Below are 16,278 nucleotides of genomic sequence, written 5' to 3'. Positions count from 1 at the left end.
ACATATTGTGTTATTAAGGCCTGAAAAAAAATTGGCGCGCGCACGTACTGCCCTTTTCTGACTTTGAGCCCCTCTATAATCATGTGCACGTCCCTGCAGAGAGGTAAACATCTCCTGCTCTGACTGCAGCTGGGAGTGACTGCTGTGCGTGGACTGGGCCGACTGTGAGGGCTTTAGGGAGGGGGGAAGGGCCCATGGCAGCACCGGCAACAGTGGTTGTGTAACTTCCTGATATGTTCAGTTAACTTTGACTTGAAAAAATGGCGATGCCTTCATTTGATATTAAAGTGATATTAACCTTGCATACACAGACAACACTTTAGAAATTCTGATTGTCAGAGTCACAGTCTGATCCATCTGAACTTCAACACAAGTGTAAGGACATGAGAACAATCTAAAACATATTAATCATACTTCCTGCCTTGGCCTTTGTTTCAATGATTTGAAGCATCCTGCTCACTAATTTGAGACAATTCATCTTCTGCTGGCAGTCTGTGAGAGCTTTTCTGTATTTGTCAGTCAGTATCATGTGGGAGTGAATAAAAAGTTGTTTCCAGCTCAGTTAGTAAAGTAACTTTGATCAGAGTGATTATCCTTTCATGTCAGTCAGCTACTGATGTCTAATTATAACTTAATTCTGATGAATAATCTGTTATATTGATCTATGGTACTGATACATTTTATATTGTATTTATTGGTTGGTATTTACCTTTAGTTGAAATTCGTCGTGAGGTCCCGTCGCTTGTCCACCGCACAAGACATCACAAAGTGAAAGTGTTTGAAACTTGTTTAACAGGTTTGATTCAAGCGAAGAACAGCAACAGATCAAAGTAGAAGCCTCTTCTCTGGCCTCAGCGGGCCCTGTCAACCAATCACATGCACCTGCACAGACACACTCCATTCAGCCCCATGGATAGCAACATGGCCTAATGCCAGGTGCCAAAAGGATGAAACTGAGCAACATTTATAGAAGGTTTGCAGTATAATCTTAAAACATAATTTAATTTGCGGAAACAGAAATATATTCTGTGCTCAATAAATGTATTTGCATGTTTGCTTGTATGCGTTTTAAGGTGCAATAATAACCTCTGCGCTCTCACAGACTCTTGCTGGCTGCGCTGCAGATCACTCACTCTTGCTCTCAATCTCTCCTTCTGTGCGCTCAACTTCGCCTGCACACTGGCTTAAGTTAGCACTACTTTAACAACAGCTAATCTGAATTTAAGGTCTGATCTCTAAGTCTCCCATTGGGTTGACTTTGTGGCACATTTATATGGCCAACTTGAGCGAGTATTCGCCATCATTGCTGCACTCTGTCCTCTGCTGCAGCGGCGCAGTTACGCGCGTCTCCAAGCGACACCTCCATCCCGATACAAGTCCAGCAGGCTCCAATATTGTTTCCCCAGCGACCAGGGTCACTGTTACATGGGTCATTTGACTCGTCTCCCCCGGACTGCTTTTCAGCCTGGTCCTCTCTCTGGGGCCCGTGTGCTCCCCCCTCCTCCTGCCCTCCACTGCTGCGGGTGGTCCCCTGCTCCTCTCCAGCTACATCCACCTGAGCGGCCTGCGGCTCCTCCGCTCCCTCCGGTGTGTGAGATAGCGAGCTTCCCCTGGTGCTGGCTCCATCTTCAGCAGCAGCTGGTTTAAAAAAGCTTTGGAATCCTCTTCAGTAATTCTTTGTTGCGCAACTCTTTATAATAAGTGTTTTTCTTTTCTGGGCACCACTCTCAAACGTCCTCCCCGACATTTTCCACTACATGTCACTCAATCATAGGGACACACCCCAAAACTAACTATAGACATTCTGATAGGTCAGCCCACGGGCCATAGGCTATGGGACCACGTGGGTCACTCCTAATTTGGATCAATCAGCAGCCATGTAACGTGCGATTAGAGTGATTAACAGAAAACCTGACAAGTTACAAAACAATATGATCTTTTCAGCTCATCGTGAACCTGAACTTGTGAGGCCCCTGGGCTTCAGCCCAGGTAAGCCCGTGCATTAAAGCGGCCTTGGCCGTGATAATAACATTTGTCGGCTTTGTCGAGTGCATTAAGTGCGGCACTTGTTGCATTATTCATTAAGATTTCTGTAGTTCAAACAACTCGCAATTGTAGTCGAGAACGTCAGTTATAACAGTCCACGTATTAAACAGTTGTCGTTTTAAAACGGTCTCGGGCTCATAATTACATTCAATGTGTCGGGCTGGGCTCGGACACAACGTGCACGGGCTCGGGTCGGGCTTGATTCTAAGCTCTACTCGTGTCCAGCCGCGACTTTACTGAGGTTCACCCAGTGTGAGCAGCAGGAGGACGGTTAGCTCACCTCCCAGAACATGGCACTGAATCGCTGGAAACTGATTTAGGGACTGTCATCAAGTTACTTAGCATAAATATATTAATACAAAATAATTGCAGTTCTTTCAATATCTTCCATGTCATGGGGCCCAGTGACTCCAGCAGCAGATTGTATTAGTAGACTAGACGAATGAGACACAGCTATGTTTATTGTACTCTAGTGCTTCCGCTATTTTATATGAATATTAATATGCAGAAATCTTGATTTTTTTTCTCAATAGCTTCCATGTCATGTGACCCACTGACTTCTGAAACAGATTCTGTGTCTATCAAAAATATATAATGATAAAGAAAATAGTGGTAAAAAAAGTTCTCTAATGTTCAAGAGGTTAACATATTATTAAGCAGCAATGTCAACTTCTCTACTATTTTGTCTCATGTCTTAGATTCTGATTCTGAAGTCCTCAAAATGTTTATTTATTTACATCCAACCTCTTCCACCACCTGCAGTACAACCACGTGATTCAATTCGAAGAAATAAAAAAAGCGACAAGCGACAAGCTTAGAATTTGTTTATAAGGGACTGTATATTTTATACTTTTAAATTTGTTCAGTTGTTGTCATTTCAAGTAATCTGTGCTTTTCAGCTGTTCAATCGTGTGCTTATCAGTTGTTCTTAACTACTAAATAAATAATATAAATCTTAACTACAATGTAGTTTTACAGTCCTTTAAAGTGGCATTTCTGTAAATACACAGGAATTTTTTTCCTTTTTTTTTAGGTGCGGGGGGGGGGGTTACTTATCGTTCATTTATCGTTATCGAGGTGAGTTGCTCAATATATCGTGATATTGATTTGAGGCCATATCGCCCAGCCCTAGTACAAATCTCAAGAAATTTGGATGTATTGCTCATTTGTAAACACAACACATCAGTCTATAGGCAATTCATTTCAAATTCGCTTTATTGGCATGAATGCCACAACAACAATATTGCTCCAAGCACCAAGAACCACGAAAAGAATACCTAGCACAGTAAATAATAATAATAATAATAACAATAATAATAATAATGAACATTATCACAATTAAGTTATCAATCTGCGATGTAAACACAATGCAAACATTACAGACTTCTAACCATTTTTCTAAAAGTGTCTGTATTTTAATTGAGAATAGTTTTTATATAAATTACACAAAAGGAAAAGAAAATGTGATTTGTTTTACCTATTTCAGCCATAAGCGGTCATATTGACCGCACATAATTTAGCGGAATTTCATACATTGTCTCTCTTGTCTCTAACTTTGTTAGCGGTCTCCAGCTATGCGACTGTAACACAACTTTATATGAAGAAGGACTAACACTAATAGCCTAATGATTGTTATTTCTTACACTTACAGAACTGTTTACGACTCGAAACAATGTTATTATATATGACGTTTCTAAACCAAATGTCGCGGCTTCAATTGCATCAAATTCCCACATCCAGTTACGCAGGCAGCTGTCCAGGGTGCTGAACCTGGTGACAGACAAAGCTGCACTCTGCGTTCTGATGTTTGCTGGGCAGATCTGTCCCCCTTGCTTTCTCATCCACTCTGTTGTGGGAGATCTCCCACAGAGCAAAAGTAATACACATTTTTTCTCTCCCCGCTCGGCTCGAGCCCGGCTGAACTCTGGCCTGAGCCCACTTCACCCAGGCGCGAGCCTGCAGCCCCCCGCTCCTGCTGACAACAGAACGCGGGAGAAAACAGACATTCCTTTGCTCAGAACCCATATCAGGCTGTGTCTGAATATGCTCGAAGATCGGTATAACGCATTGGAGCAATTTTCATACAATTTCGGATATTTAGCAAGATAAAGTAATTTCAATTCAACATAGCCATTTGTCCAGCTGAAGCATAATGAGCGTTATGTCATTAATATGAAGTAGGCTTGTTTTGCGGTTAATCTGCCACATGATCCGTTTGAACCCACAAAAGAAAAAAGGATAAATGCGCAGCCTCCGTTTCCTTTCTGATTGTGTCCGTTTGGAGTGGGGGGGTTTCGGAATGGAGGGGTTTCCCCAATAGACTTTTCGGAATAGCGGGTCTTTGAAAAAAAGGGAAACCCCGCCATTACGATGAATTGAAGTCTATGTTCGGAACCGTGGCGTTTCGGAAAGGCGGGGTGTAACCATTTCAGCAACAAGCTACATAGCTCGACTGCAACATCTGCAATATGCGCTATTGTGATTATTACTGTAACCGCCGCCACCATAGCCTTGTGGTTAAAACATAGAATCAAACATATATCAAGCAGGGGTCCTTACTTGTCCAGCAGAAAAGCACTAAACTCTGGGTCACTCTTGAGTCCTTATAAATCCCGCAGCTCCCTCCACCTCTAAAATGATGCTACAATATTTATCTTTGCTTTCTCTCTGGCTCGGTCCAATTCTTTCTTTTTACACTGCTTTTCTTCATCAGTCTTATTATTTCTTCTCTTTGACGTGGGCAGTGGTGGGGCATTTTTTGGCTCTGTTGTTCTTTTCTGTTCTCCGCCTGTTCTGAAGATTGTATGACAGAGCAGGTGATTTGAGTGGATCCAGCCACTAGGGGCGCTGACCCGCTTAATCAGGCTTAGTGCTGCTGATTGTGAGTAAGAGAGAGAGAGAAGAAGAGACTGAAGACGGTGAGAAGTGTATTTAGCAGGTGAGTTTGCCACTTTGTTTCAGTTGATCTGCGGTTTGTGGCTCAGTGTGCATCCAGAGAAACGTAAGTTACATTGTTTATTTACTGGATGCATTTTTCATTGTTGTTATATTTTGTCTGTTTATAAGTCTGCTAATTGAGATTATATCTGGTACTTAAGAGTGTATTTTTAGCAGTGTTAGCTATCACCGCTGATGGTTTAAATGGTCATTTATGTTATATTAATACCACTGGCTATTTCCTTTGTTGTCAGTTACATATATATGTGATATAATATCATGTATATTACTTCTGTATATAATGTTTCATATTTTCATGCATATTTTCATAATTAGATTATAATTTGGAGTGTGTGCTACGGTCAAGCATTTTGTGAGCTTTTTATTGAGGACTGTTATTGTTTTTGGTTTATTCTAGAACCACACACATACCACCTCTGTAAGTGTACACTGTTTACACTGGATTAAAGTGCCATAAAAGGGATCGACTGTTTCCTGCTTCATTCTTCATTTAAGTCTTGGTTGCTATGGCGCCGTACTAGGTGGCAGCCTGTAACAGCAGCTCCCGTGGGTTTTCAAGTTTTTTCGTAGTTTTTGTTGTATTTCTGTTCTGATTTCTTTGAACTTTGGCAACTCTTCTCCAGAGACTGAGAGAAGACGAACACCTTTCTTTTTTTTCTTTTTTAAAAACTTTTACGGCACTTTTTTTGTGATGTTTTTGCTAACCCTAGCAAGGGAGGGTCAGGAGCGCATCATTGAGCCGTTGTTTACACACGCGACCAGCTGATTGCGCTGTGTGAACCTGCACTGCTACCCGGAGCCAGGCCTGAGGTCCTGAAGGAGCTGCGGAGGAGACAGCATGGCTGCAGAGCCTGAGTGAAATGGAGGGTGAAGAAGAGGAGACACAGACCGGCTGTACCAGCGATCGTCATGGGGAATGTGAGGTCTCTGGGGAACAAGACGGACGAGCTCGCCGCGCTGATATAGTCTGGGAGGGAATATCATGAGTGCAGTGTGTTGTGTTTCACGGAGACATGGCTTCACTCAAACATCCCGGACCACAGCGTGGCGATTCCCGGCTTCAGCACTGTTTGGGCGGACAGGGACGTGATAAGCAGCGGAAAGAAGAAAGGAGGAGGGATTGCACTGTACGTGAGTGAGAGGTGGTGTAATCCCGGACATGTTCATGTGAAGAAACGTCTCTGTACCCCGGACATTGAACTGTTGACTGTGGGGATGAGGCCTTATTATTTGCCCCGGGAATTCACGTCCGCCATCATTATCGGTGTGTACGTTCCTCCTTCAGCTGATGCAGCGCTGGCCTGTGACGTCATCCACTCCGCTGTTGCCCAGATACAGACGCAGCATCCTAACGCATTTATTGTCATCACTGGGGATTTTAATCACGTCTCACTGGACAAAACCCTCCCAACATTTCACCAGTATGTTGACTGCCCCACCAGAGACTGTAACACACTGGATCTGTTGTATGCAAATGCTAAGGATGCATACAGTCCCACCGCCCTCCCCCCTCTTGGAACCTGGTTCTGCTGACCCCTAAGTATGTCCCTCTTGTTCCGCGGCAGCCTGTCCACACTAGGAGCGTGAGGAGGTGGACTCAGGAGGCTGTTGACGCACTACAGGACTGCTTTGAGTCGACAGACTGGGATGCACTTGTTGAGCCACATGGAGAGGATCTCGACAGCATGACCGACTGCATCACAGAATACATCAGGTTCTTTGAACACACCACCATGCCAACCCGGACTGTACGCTGCTTCCTAATAATAAGCCGTGGATCACCAATGACCTGAAAGCTCTTCTTAACAAGAAGAAGAGGGTGTTCAGGTCTGGAGACAGGGAAGAACTGAGGAGAGTGCAGCATGAACTCAGGGATATGCTGAGGGCCTGTAAAGACGCCTACAGGAGGAAGCTGGAGGCCAAACTCCAGCAGAACAATGTGAGGGATGTGTGGACTGGTATGAAGCAGATCACTGGGTGTAAGGTGAGCGGCAGACAGTCATCGGGCAGCCTGGAGAGGGCAAACGAGCTGAACAGATTCTTCAATAGGTTCAGCTCACAGCCTTCTGTCGTCTCCATGACACCTCCAGACCCCCACACACCCTCACTGCCCCAAATGCTTCCTCCCCTCCCCCCTCACTCCCCTGCTGTGAGCTCTCCTGTGCAGCACCTCTCCTCCTCCTCCACCTCTTCCTCCTCCACCTTCACCTCCTCCTCCACCTCCTCGTCCTCCACTGAAGACACCAGCAGCCTCCCCAGCATGACTGTGACTGCAGGCCAGGTTAGGAGACAGCTGGAGAGACTCCACCAGCAGAAGGCTGCAGGCCCTGATGGTATCAGCCCCAGGATCCTGAAGACATGTGCCAGCCAGCTGTCTCCTGTCCTACAACACCTCTACAACCTGAGCCTGGGTCAGGAGAGAATACCGGTGCTTTGGAAGACTTCCTGCCTGGTTCCTGTTTCAAAGAAGTCGACACCATCAGACCTCAATGACTATCGTCCAGTGGCCCTCACATCTTACGTCATGAAGGTGCTGGAGAGACTGGTTTTGGCCAACCTGAGGCCGCAGGTGAGAGCCCTGCTAGACCCTCTGCAATTTGCCTACCAGCCATACTTGGGAGTTGATGACGCTGTCATCTACCTGCTGCAACGAGCCCATTCGCACCTGGATGGTGGAGGAAGTACTGTGAGAATCACATTCTTTGATTTCTCTAGTGCTTTTAACACCATTCAGCCACTGCTACTGGGGGAGAAGCTGCGGGTGATGGGTGTAGACGACACAATGATCTCCTGGATTACTGACTACCTGACAGGCAGGCCACAGTTTGTCCGTATGGGCAGTGTTCTGTCTGATGCGGTGGTTAGTGATACAGGAGCTCCACAGGGGACTGTACTGTCTCCTTTCCTGTTCACCTTATACACCACTGACTTTCAGTACAACACCGGGTCATGTCACCTGCAAAAGTTTTCTGAAGACTCGGCTGTTGTTGGGTGTATAAGTGAGGGACAGGAGGAGGAGTACAGGGCACTGGTAGACAACTTTGTGGAGTGGACTGGACAGAATCACCTGCGGCTGAACATCAGCAAGACCAGAGAGATGGTGATAGATTTCAGGAAGAAAAGGAAGACGGCTTTCCAACCACTGCGCATTCTGGGAAAGGATGTGGAGGCGGTGGAGGATTATAAGTACCTTGGTGTTACCATCAACCACAGACTGGACTGGAGATCTAACACTGAAGCTGTGTACAAGAAGGGGATGAGCAGACTTTACTTCCTGAGGAAGCTGAGATCCTTCAACATGTGCAGCAAGATGTTGGAAATCTTATATCAGTCTGTGGTGGCCAGTGTACTTTTCTTTGCTGTGGTTTGTTGGGGAAGCAGCATTGGAGCCAGCGACACCAACAGACTCAACAAACTGATCAGGAAGGCTGGCTCTGTGATTGACTGCAAACAGGACACTCTGGAGGCTGTGGTGGAGAGGAGGACACTGAAACAACTGTTATCCATCATGGATAATCCTCTCCACCCTCTCCAACTCACACTGGTTAGACAGCGGAGCACCTTCTCCGGAAGGCTGCTTCAGCTTCGCTGTCGTAGCAATAGATACAGGAAATCTTTCCTGCCACAATCCATCACTTTATATAATAACTCTCTCACCTCTGCCTGGCAGAGAACTCTGGTCTCTCTACTGTTTTGTTGTATATATTATTATTGTTATAGTATATTTTGCTTATTTTGTTTTGTTGTATATATTATTATTTATTGTTTATAGCACACTGTGCGCTGTATATATACACTATGTTTATATTGGATTCTATTTATGTTATGTACGAAGTTTTATTTGCTGACCCACTACTGCTGTAACAAAATAACTTCCCAGTCTGGGATCATTAAAGTATCCAAATGACCGCTTATGGCCGTTCCCTGCGCACTTGCCCGGCTGCGCATACAGATCGATGTTGCCCGTCGAGCTCGGAGGACGGCTTATTTTAGTAAAAAATCAGGGTTTTGGTCCTTGTAGCTCGTAGTCTATGCTATTATGGTGGGACAGAGGCGTCATTTGTGTTTGAAAAACGTTTCACTTCAGATTTATTGATCCCGGAAGTTCGAATCTGTGAATATCTTTCCAACTTTAACGAACGACCAGCAAAGTGTTACAGCTTTTGCGGGATCTCGCAAAAATGACATCTTTTTTTTTTTTTTCACCCATAATTTTTTTTTTTCACCCATCATTTTTTTTTTCACCCATCATTTTTTTTTTCCCCCATGTCCCTTAAGGGGCTCCGTACATAACCTCACACGTGTGACTATACAGTTATTTTATTATTTTGACATATTGTATTAACACAATGGACCTAAAATTACAAAAAAAACATAAAATCCGAGTGGAAAAAGTTAGATTTTTTACTGTGAAAACCACAAATATGTTTGACAAACCATTTTTATTACTTATAATGCAAATATAAATTGTTGAAAATAAATTTACAAAGTTATATGTAACCATTTACATTTAAATGCAGGCAATGCTCAGGTCTGCCTGAGCTCCTTCCAGCTGAATGAAGAGCTGCACTGCCTGCTCCACACTCAGCCGTCTCCTCATTGTTTTGACTCATTAAACAAAAAACCGACTCCACTACACACTAAACACACTACACCAAACACTACATAACACACTAACTATACACTCCAAACACGCTAAATGTTACAAATCTCTCAACTCTCATTATTGCTGTCTCTATCGCTGTCTCTACACTGACCGTCGTTGCCTGTCATTCATCCGCCTCTGTCCCTCCCACAACTTCCCCAGTTCCTCAACAACCAAACATGCTGCTTGGACACTTTCGTGACAAAAGTCAGTTTTTACCATTTCTTCCTGCACCAGACACAAAGTAAACGTGACGGCAATGTTAGCGAAAAAGCGTGGCGGACATTATTTAACCTAAGTCCGGTTTTGGACGTGCCGGTGCGTCCGGACCGTCGACTCGGGAGGTGGGCCGTGTGGGTGGGCTGGCAGCTAGCTACACACGAACATCCACAGATTCTGATGCCACTTTGTTGCCTGCGCGTCTCCGGATCTCCTCAGACCCGACCAGACTCAGTCCGGACTCGTTTAGTCTCATTAATCCACAACAGTCAGTTTAGATGCACAGAACAGAACGGGACTAACCGCCGGCAAAATCCCGGTCCAGCTCGCGCCGCTGCAGGTATAAATCTGCTTGTTTCTTAAGGTATGTCATGGGCTTGAGCTCTGCAGTGATTGGCTCTGGTGCGCACGTGACTGTGGTGGCTCCAGTGGACAATGCTTGCGGAATTGAAAAAGCATTTATGAAATAATTTATTAACGGTATCATTGCAGTCCAAACAAATCCGACGTCGCACACCCTTGAACCAAGCAGCAGCCATGTTGAAACTCTCAAGTCAGTCTGATCCTGAATCGCAGAGATATTTGAGGAACACACACACACACTCACAGACAGACAGACAGAGATTCCTTGCTTTTATAGAGAGATGAACACCAGCCTTAGCTCAGGACAGTGTAGTTTCTACTCCCACAGCAGCGTTTTAACAGAGTACTTTAGTTGGAACCTAGCCCCAGAAATCCCTTCTGCCAAAAAAAGCAATGTGTTCGACACTCAAAAAAAAAAAAAGTGTTCTTTTTTCAAACTGCTTAATGCTGAAATACTGATGCTGATGATATGATCATACTTTTAAAAAATAATTCTGGTTACTTTGCAGTGATCCACCCAAACCTGTTTCAGGTGGGATTATCCTAGATTTGCTGTATTAGCTAGTTGTTAGTTATGGCAGAAATTAGTTCAGAGCAGTTTGACATGAGTGTTAAACACAAGGAATTAGGATTGATATTAAATCTAATGGGGGAATACGATGACATCATCTAGTATGCAACAAACCGACCCAACAATCACTGAAATGAAGTTGAAAACAACAGACATTTATAACAGACATTATACGCCTCATTTGTTACCAAACAGATGACAGAAATCAACATTACAATCTGAGAAATTTGTGCACGTGCATTTACATGATCATGGAACAAAAGCTGTCAGAGCAGCACAATAATTCAGAGATTTTAAAAAAAGTGGTATTCTGCACTCAGCTTTAGTTTCTATGGTTACCTGCTTACCCTTAATTTGTAGCTACTCAATGAACAAAGGAGTCACTGAGAGACTGAGGTTGGGCCCAATTGTCTGACGCTCTTCCTAAAAGAAGTCACTGATATTGGAAAATAGGTTTAACCTTTTTATTAACGAAGAACAATGATCAACTCATAATAAAAGTAATCACACTGATGAAACAAAAATAGCGGTCAACAAAAGATACGGCAACCCAGCTCACTTGCGCTCTCTCTCTCACAATGAGAAATAAACAGGTGTGTATTTTAACTAAAAACCCCACCCATATCCAAATGATCCCCCTACTCAATATGACCACATAATAAAATATCATAACCAAAACAAACACCAAAAGATAATAATATCCCTTCACCTTATTAATAGAGAAACATCTACTAATTCATTCATGGCTCCTACAGTATAGGCTGCTGATTGAGACACCTGACAGCAGATGAGACCACGGTATACATCACATTTTAGTCAACCCCAAAATATTACAATTAAATCTGTGTTTCAGTTATTAAAACCAAATTGAACGATAGAAAATAATCTGAAGGAGCCTCTTTCTTTGTGACGTTTACTTCAAAGAAATCTGATCATAAAATCGGACATCTTGACGTGGCGTCTTTTTTCAGAATTTCCAGAATCAAGTCACTGAATTCCTTTTCATGTTGTCCCTGCAGTTCTGTCTTTTCCTCTTCAGTGTTCACCTTCTTCATTTCTTTTTCGTGTTTTTTCAGTAAGTCATCAAGTTTTTTTGCTTTCTTTTTGGTCACACATTTCACCAACTCACACATTCCATGCAGATACTCTTTCTTCAGAGCTTCAGACTCCTCCTTCATTTTCTTTTTGAAATCATTGAACTCTTGAGCTTTCTCTCTGGCTTCTTTATCATGCGTCTTCATCATATTCTCCGTTACCTGCTTATACTTTTCCTCCATGTCTTTTTTCTCTTTCTCCTCTTGTTCTCTTCTGATTTGATCCTCTTCTTTTCTTTTCTTTTCATAAGTTTCTCTTATTTGTTCGTATTCTTCTTGCAGTTTTCTGATTCTCATTTGTTCCTCCTGTTGTCTCTGTTCATCTTCTTGGCGACGTTTTTCCCACCATTCCCTTTGATTTTTCTCCTCCTTCTCTCGTTCTCTCCTCATCTCTTCTTTGCTCTCCTCCAGCTTTCTGTTAATGTTTTCCTTTGATTCTGACTCTGACTTTATTTTCTGCTCCAAAGATTCAACTTTTTGTTTCCACTCCTGTTTCTGAATCTCTTCCTGTTGTTTTCTCTTCCTGTCTTCTTCTTCTCTCATTTTCTTTTCTTTCTCCCGCTCCTTCTTAATGTTTTCCTCCTTTTCTTTAAGGTGTTTTTCTCTCAGTTTTCTGTCCTTTTCAGTTTTTGCTCTATGTACTTCCTCAATGCGCTTTTTCTCTCTCTCTTCTTGTTCTCTTCTGATTTGATCCTCTTCTTTTCTTTTCTTTTCTTCATCTTTTCTTTCTTGCTCGTATTCTTCTTGCAGTTTTCAGATTCTCATTTGTTCCTCCTGTTGTCTCTGTTGATCTTCTTGGCGACGTTTTTCCCACCATTCCTCTTGTTTTTTCTCCTCCTCTCGTTCTCTCCTCATCTCTTCTGTGCTCAGCTCCAGCTTTCTCTGAATGTTTTCCTTGAATTTTGACTCTGATCTTATTTTTTGCTCCAAAGCTTCAACCTTTTGTTTCCACTCCTGTTTCTGAATTACTTCGTCTTCTTTTCTCTTCCTGTCTTGTTCTTCTCTAATTTTCTTTTCTTTCTCCCGCTCCTTCTTAATGCTTTCTTCCTTTTCTTTAAGTTGTTTTTCTCTCAGTTTTTTCTCCTTTTCAATTTTTGCTCTCTGTTCTTCCTCAATGCGCTTTTTCTCTTTCTCTTCTTTTTCTCTTCTGATTCGATCCTCTTCTTTTCTTTTCTTTTCTTCATTTTTTCTTTCTTGCTCGTATTCTTCTTGCAGTTTTCTGAGTCTTGTTTGTTCCTCCTGTTGTCTCTGTTCATCTTCTTGACGACGTTTTTCCCACCACTCCTTTTGATTTTTCTCCCAGTTCTCTCGTTCTTTTTTAATCTCTTCTCTGTTCTCCTCCAGCTCTCTGTAAATGTTCTCCTTGGATTTTGACTCTGATCTTATTTTTTGCTCCAAAGCTTCAACTTTTAGTTTCCACTCCCGCTTCTGCATTTCTTCCTGTTGTTTTCTCTTCCTGTCTTCTTCTTCTCTCATTTCCTGTTCTTTCTTTCTCTCCTCGCGTTCTTTATTGATGTTTTCTTCCTTTTCTTTAAGTTGTTTTTCTATCAGTTTTCTCTTCTCTTCTATTTCTGCTCTCTGTTCTTCCATTCTTCTTTTAATTTCTTCCATTTCTTCCTCATGTTTTATCTGAAGCGCCTCCCTCTGTCTCCTCATCTCTTCTTCCTTCTCCTTCAGGATCCTCTCCATTTCTCTCTGTATCGCTGCCTCAGCCTCTTGCAGCACGTCATTAGTGTAGCAGCTGCCTCCATTTGTCTTCACCATGGTGTCGATCTTGGTGATCAGCTCTCTGACCTGCATGTGGTTGTGTTTATCACGGTTATTTAACACATGGTATCTTCCTCCACAGTCAGCAATCAGTTTCTTGAAGGAAGCCTCGCATTATGTTTCGATGTATTCTTCAATGGACAGCTCATCATTTTCCAGTTCATCTCCTCCAGTTAACAGAATGATGGTGAAGTTTTCTGCATTCTTCCCGAAGCCTTTCTTGAGATGTTTTAATGTCTCCTTCTCCTCTTGTGTGAATCTGCCAATTTGTATCACCAGCAGGAAGACATGTGGTCCTGGAGCCAGATGACTGATGCATTTCACCATCTCCTCATGAACCTCTTCTTGAGACAGAGTTGTATCAAACAGACCAGGAGTGTCGACCACAATGACTGGGCGACTATCAACTTCAGTCTGTGCTTTCTGACAACATTTGGTGACTGAACTTTGGCTTGATTCAGCTTTAAACTCCTTTCTTCCAAGAATGGTGTTTCCTGAAGAGCTCTTTCCACTGCCAGTCTTCCCTATCAGCACAATCCTGAGACACTCTGGGCTCTGTTCTTCATCATCACCTGTGGAATATAAAGACATGAAGTTACTGAAACATCACAGTTGGAGTTTAGACTGTTTAATGTCAAGTGAATGATTTAGCATAGGAAAATATTATTTAATTTACTTTTTACTAGTGCAGTGCCCGTAGGAAATATGTATTCCTATAGAAAAGTGGGAGGTTATGTAGCTTTTTCATGGATGTCCAAATGAGGAAAAAAAAAAACACATGATAGGTTGGTAGGTATTGTCACAGTCCCACAAGGCATCGCAGCATTTTTTTTTTTTATTGTGAAATTTGGTTTCTTTACATCCGTTCTATTTATATTTCAACATTACAGAACTTACAGCTGATGGTGTCTTTTGTTTTCAGGTCCTTCAGTTCAGTCTGCAGTGTGGCGATGTTTTCCTGTAGTTGTCTGTTCTTTTCTATTTGGGTGAATGCAAATGTTTCTGTTGTGTAGCTGCATGTTTTGTCTTTGTAGGGTCTCAGTCTCATTTTATCCACCTTGTCCAGCAGCTCTGGGATCTGCTGCTTGTCCTTGATGTTGAGAACAACGTATCTTCGTCCACAGCTCTGAAGGAGCTCCTGGATGTCTCTGTTCTCTTTTACAAGCTTAACAGGATCTTTAGCTGTAGGATCTGAGTCCACAGTGAATAGAATCATGGTGAAGTAATTGACATGAGAGCCGAATGTGTTCTGGATGGTCTTTAACTCTCCCGTGTCTTCATCAGTGAGGGGACCCACAGGTAGGACCAGGATAAAGGCATGGACGCCCTCAGGATCACAGAGGGAGATACACCTGAGTGATTCCTTCATCACTTCCTCCTGAGCTTTTTCATACAAGGCAGGCAGCTCCACCAGGGATACCTGACGTCCACACACCTCTCCCTGACTCTGAACACACTCTGATGAGTTTGAGACTGAAGGTAACTCTGTCTGACCTATAATGGCCTCAGCTGCTGAAGTCTTTACTGCTCCTCTCCTCCCACAAAGAACCAGGTTTAAAGCTGGTCTGATGTCTTCAGATTTTGGTCTGATAGTCTCTTCACTGAAGGTGAGGAAGGCTCCTTTGTTTTCATGGACAATGCTCATAATCTTCTGCATTAACGAGCTGTGGTTTTCTTCAGACATGCTGTAGCGTCTTCCTCCACAGTCTTTAAGGAGCTGATTCACAGCGGCAGTTGTTTCATTCCCCTCATCTATCTCGATGACCACCGAATGTTTTAAAGCCTCTTGACCAAACAAACTCAGGATGGACTTCAGTGTTTCTCTGTTCTTCTCTGTGAAATCAGAAGGCTTCACTAACAGCAGGAGAACATTTGGTCCAGGAGGACACAGACTGACACACCTCTTCATCTCTTCTCTCACGGTCTCCTCAGACAGACTGAAGACGTCTGGAGTTTTCACGACAGTTAGAGGATTTGCTTCCCACTCTCTATGTGCGGACACACATTTCTTGGTCTTATTGTTATGAAAAGCTTGGCACCTGATGATGAAGTTACCGAGTCCTGTCTGTTTGTCCTCATTTTTTCCCAGCAGCACAACCCTGAGTCCAGATGCTGTAATACAACAGAGGGGAAGATAAAATGACAAACTGACTATGACATTGAAAACAAAATTGTTTTTTGGCTGACACAAGGAGATCTTGACAGTCACTGACAAATCCTGCAAATTTTCATGTTCAAGTTTCTGTTAAACTGTGATGTGTCATTATTATATTATGCATAAGTAAAACTATGTTCATATACAGCAACTTAACATAAGAAATGACATTTTAGACAAGATGTGATGGCAGATGAATTAAATATATAACAATAATAATAATAATAATAATAATAATAATAATAATAATAACAATAATAATAATAATAATAATAATAATAACAATAATGATAATAATAATAATAATAATAATAATAATAATACTAATTTGGCAGTTATCAGTGCCATTATAGAAAAAACAGTTTTTTCCAAACAGAGCAGAGGATGTGGAGGATGGGTGTTCACTTTAAACAATTTGTACAGATAGATAGATAGATAGATAAGCTTTATTTCAGACTCA

General features: G+C 42.6%; 1 pseudogene; it reads right to left on the bottom strand.

The window, feature by feature from the left end:
* Positions 1–1,300: 1,300 nt before the first annotated feature.
* Positions 1,301–15,895, bottom strand: LOC115575129 (GTPase IMAP family member 8-like; annotated as a pseudogene).
* Positions 15,896–16,278: the final 383 nt, after the last annotated feature.

This window comes from Sparus aurata, chromosome 23, assembly GCF_900880675.1.
Source record: "Sparus aurata chromosome 23, fSpaAur1.1, whole genome shotgun sequence".
Classification (NCBI taxonomy): domain Eukaryota; kingdom Metazoa; phylum Chordata; class Actinopteri; order Spariformes; family Sparidae; genus Sparus; species Sparus aurata.
This window is presented reverse-complemented; position numbering and strand designations above follow the sequence as displayed.